The following is a 5,000-nucleotide window of genomic DNA, read 5'->3' on the forward strand; positions in this document are numbered from 1 at the left end:
GGGATCATCTGAAATGATCGATGTTGAGGTTGAAGTTATCTGACCATAGCGGAAGACAAATATGTTGCGACAGGGTACAATGGTATATGGTGATGATGATGATGATGATGATGATGATGATGATGATGATGATGATGATGATGATGATGATGATGATGATGGTAATGATGATGATGATGATGATGATGATGATGATGGTGATGATGATGATGATGATGATGGTGATGATGATGGTGATGATGACGATGATGAAGATGATGATGATGGTGATGGTGAGGAGGAGTAGGAGGAGGTGGTGGGGAGGATGGGAAAGAGGAGGATAAGAATTAGCTGAAAGTGGAAGAGTCCATGCATTGATCATAATAGAATAGATGATAGTGACGTCATTCAGCTATTTATTACACCTTTTGAACCGCCACAAAGTTGGAGATTCATAGTTATTAAATTCCTTAATAGACAAGCAGTTTAGGTGATGTCTTGATGTCTTCCTGCTAAATTCTCTCAACAAGACAACAATTTTCTAAATCAGGTTACTCGTAGTTTTATGATTTTTGGTACGATCGATCTGGCGGGAAGCTGCAACGGATCTTGAACCATGACAACCGAGCAGAAAACGTGACAAAGTGACAATTTTTGCAAGGGGTTAGAAAACTAAGCGCAATTACACCTCGGTGATATTCTACAAAATAAGAGGAAGCCACCCAAGTTTATGGTTCCCTACAGAGTGGATGCCTATAAGTACTGGTTCATACCATCGACATTAAGACAGTGGAATAGTCTCACATCTCTAAAGAAAAAAAAATACTGTGGTCTGTGGAATCTTCAAAATCTGAAGTTGCAGTCTAAAGAAGAAGAGGAAGAAGAAGAAGAAGAAGAAGAAGAAGAAGAAGAAGAAGAAGAAGAAGAAGAAGAAGAAGAAGAAGAAGAAGAAGAAGAAGAAGAAGAAGAAGAAGAAGAAGAAGAAGAAGAAGAAGAAGAAGAAGAAGAAGAAAAAGAAGAAGACGAAGAAGAAGAAGAAGTAGAACAAGAACAAGAAGAAGAAGAAGAAGAAGAAGAAGAAGAAGAAGAAGAAGAAGAAGAAGAAGAAGAAGAAGAAGAAGAAGAAGAAGAAGAAGAAGAAGAAGAAGAAGAAGAAGAAGAAGAAGAGAAGAGAAGAAGAAGAAGAAAAAGAAGAAGACCAGGAAGAATAAGACGAAGAAGGAGAAAGAGGAAGAAATTGAGCATGGTAAATCCGTGGCAATGCCCTTCATAAAGGTTTATATTATTATTTTTTTTTTTAATTTTGATCATCGCATTAGAATTTCAATGTGTGTGCCCAAACTGTAATTTATTGTCGCTGTCTGTCCAATGTGCCAGGTGATTGATGACGTCAATGGCATCTGCTGGTAAGAAATGTCTATCGTTGAAAAAATAACGACGATGAAACGAACAGATTACAATCTAATTACACCCACGCTAATGAATGTCTGGGTCTGGCACATCGATTTAAAAATCAAGAGATTATGTTCAACCAAAGTGCTTTTACGTGCAAAATTACAGGCCATTAATTCCTCAATCAAAGTCAATATGCCGATAGGATTCAAACAGTCGAGAGAGACGTCACTTCCGTCGTAATGAATGACGCATGGTAACTTAGTAACTGGTTCTAAACTATCGGAACAGTTAATGAAATTATACTTCTCCGACGAGCATAAAAGTGTATCCAGAGGAGTAAAACATTATTAATAAATCTGATCGTGTTGTTTTGACTTTTATACATTCTGATAACATGACATGTGAAAAAGTTCTAGCCAGCATGAAGAATAAGGGTGAATGAACCCACACCGGAGACTGACTCCGACGACCCGGCACTGTCCGTCCTCTGTCGTCTTTCGGATAAAGACGTCGGGCACGGACAAAACACTAAGAATAAAGAGAAGAGCCGCTAGCCCTACCCATCTTAATGTGCACGATCTATATCACATTTCAATGTGCTAGAGGTCATTGGTCACATTGCAAAGTGTGCTCAAAATGACCTACGTAGTGAAAAGTATTCACAGTTTGAGAAATATCCAACGTTACGATTGGTCATTTTGCTCAGCGTGACTCATGGGTATGTTTACAACTTTCATAAACAAAACAGCGTGTTTAGATATATTGAAAAATGTCCAATCGTTGTACAGCAACAGATCATGTGATCGATGACTAGGTTGGACGAAAACAATGTTAAACTAGGCCCATAAGTGGGTTCGGATGTCAGACCTGCATATATGTATACGTCGTATAGGACGTATTATCTATGTCTAATTCAAACCGTCACTGAATATCAAAATCTTTATGTGCATAAAAATGTTATTATTTGTTACAGTGAATGGGCATAATCAGTCGGATGGTGAAAAGGTTTGAACTGAGATGTTGCCAAGTTTAGTTAGAAAGTCAGTTCTTCTCATAAATGATTAAATCAACCCTTTTTGTACATCTTTGGGGAATATCAAAGATTAATTTCATTTCTAAACATTTTTTTACAGCTAGTCAAGTTGAAAAAGGAAATTTGAGAAAAGTTGCTGGATACCTTTCCCATACATCTGACCATAACTTCATGAAAAATCACCCGATTAACTTCAAATAAAGATTAAAATGCTCAGGGAAGTATATTCTTTCAGAAAATTAAAATAAAATGCAAATCCAATATGCTCACCTTCCGACTGATTATGTTATGCACTGACACAAATATTGACACGTTTATAGGGGCTACCCATCTCCTTAAAATTGAAAAGCTAACAGTGCCTCAGTAAAAGACTTAAAATCACTTTTCTTGTAAACCTATCTGCTGGTTCACATCAAATCGTTTTGTTTTTTAATGAAAAGTTATATTGCGCAATATCCACAGAACGTGTGTTCAAAGCTTTTTCAAAGAGTCCCCAGCCAACAGTAAACACTCAATATAATAATATAGGACGAGACATGACGCCTATTAGGCGATATTTCAATTTTTCGACAGAAAAAAATGTTATAAATACTCGTTTTACAACATGAGTATGATGTGAGAATAATATGACCAAAGAGTATTTTCCAAGGACTTAACTATGTGCCGCTCAGAGCGGGACTAGAACCCTGGACCTTCCGATCTGATGGCGAGTGTCATACCACTAGACCACATAGACGCACGAATGCAATTAGGGGCCGTCTTAGTCAATCAATAGAAGGAACGAAATTGACGTTACTAAGCTCTTTGCTATTGTTTTTACACCGCCATTTTTATGAGCAGTTCTCTCTACTAAATTCTCTCAATCAGCCTATAGACAGATTGAAGTTGACGTCACCCAGGTCTTTGTTATTGTTTTTTTGCCATCCGCGTTTATGAGTAATTCTCACTAAACTGTATTAACCAGACTATAAACGTTTAAGATTACTCTTAGTGTGTTGATCCGTTATATTTCCGGATGGCAATGTTGTGAGCTTTTTAGCCAAGCGCATGCTATCTATAAGCGCTCAAGGTTACACAACGTTTTGTACACGCACAATATCAATACTTTTTGAGGGCCAAATAAATGACGAAATATATTCTTTCTTCAGATCGATCAACACTCAAATTTACACATAGTTTTGTGTGTTGGCACGTTTTCTTCCGCCCTGCGGATATTGTGACTATTACAACTACACGCACAACATCAATACTTTTTGACGGGCCAAATAAAAGAAGAAATAAATTCTTTCCTAAGATCGATTAACGCTCAAGGTTACACATAGTTTTATGTGTTGGCGAATTTCTTCCGCCTGGCGGACAGTGTGACTATTTTAACTATACGCACAACATCAATACTTTTTTAACGTGGCCAAATAATAAATTGAAGAAATATAAAGTCTTTCATCAGATCGCTGTATGTAGAAAACTGATCCTACGTATTATCTATGTGAAATATAAATGGAAGATATAAAGTCTTTCATCAGATCGCTGTATGTAGAAAACTGATCCTACGTATTATCTATGTGAAAAATAAATGGAAGATATAAAGTATTTCTTCAGATCGATCAAGGCTCAAGTTTACACATCGTTTTGTGTTGGCACGTTATCTTCCGCCTGGCGGATAGTGTGACTATTTTAACAACATCAATACTTTTTGACGGGCCAAATAATAAATTGAAACAAAAAGTCTTTCTCCAGATCGCTGTAGGTAGAAAACTGATCCTACGTATTATCTATCTATCAATCTATCTATCTATGTGAAAATCCAGTATGTCAGGACTTGAGACGGATCAAGAACAGGTGGTTGTAGTTTTGAAAAACAAGTCCATTAGTGGAAAGCGTCTTACCTGGATCAAAGTGAGTACTATGTATGTACTCACTTACTCGCCTACGATATAACTAAACACCTTCCTTTCATTTTGGACAGAGAGCTTTTTACGTCATAAAAGTATTATCTAGTCATTCAGAGCCTATTCGGCTCACATGGAGCCGGAGTTTTAATCCCTGTTTCTATAGTGTGAAACGCGGACAATAGAAATTGCTTGTTGTCCTTTGGATAGGATGCTAGTCTTGTGCGGCTATGTGGTCTCGTGGTATGACACGCGCTTTCGGATCGGAAGGTCCTGGGTTCGAGCCTCGTTCGACGCATATCTGAGTCCTTGGAGAAGGCTCTTTACTCACATTATCTCACCGTACAAAGGTGTAAAATGAGTACTTGGCCGTTAACAGCGGTGTATCTGTCCGAAAAAAAATAATTGTAACGTCCTACATGTTAAAGGTTCCTGTTGGCTCCCTTTAAACATGCTTTGAAAACTTTTAGTGGATATTGCGTTATACGTATAAAAGCTCATATTATTATTATATATATATATATATATATATTAATTTTGTCATATGTTTTAAACCTGAAATTTTATAACTTCCAATAATTGACGGTTTCAACAACTGTTATTTTTTTTAATTTATTTTTTTTTTGCCAAGTTTGAGATCACATTAATCTAAATAAATTACATCTTTCTATGAAGAAAAAGTTTTCTAGCCAAAATAATTCAAA

General features: G+C 36.7%; 1 protein-coding gene across 2 annotated transcripts in view; it reads right to left on the reverse strand.

The window, feature by feature from the left end:
- Window positions 1-5,000, reverse strand: part of LOC144957132 (uncharacterized) — a 219,567-nt gene that overhangs the window by 75,210 nt on the left and 139,357 nt on the right. The gene's annotated exons all lie outside the window — the stretch shown is intronic.

This window comes from Berghia stephanieae, chromosome 11 (genome assembly GCF_034508935.2).
Source record: "Berghia stephanieae isolate SIO BIC M18660-M18661 chromosome 11, UCSD_Bste_1.3, whole genome shotgun sequence".
Lineage (NCBI taxonomy): Eukaryota > Metazoa > Mollusca > Gastropoda > Nudibranchia > Aeolidiidae > Berghia > Berghia stephanieae.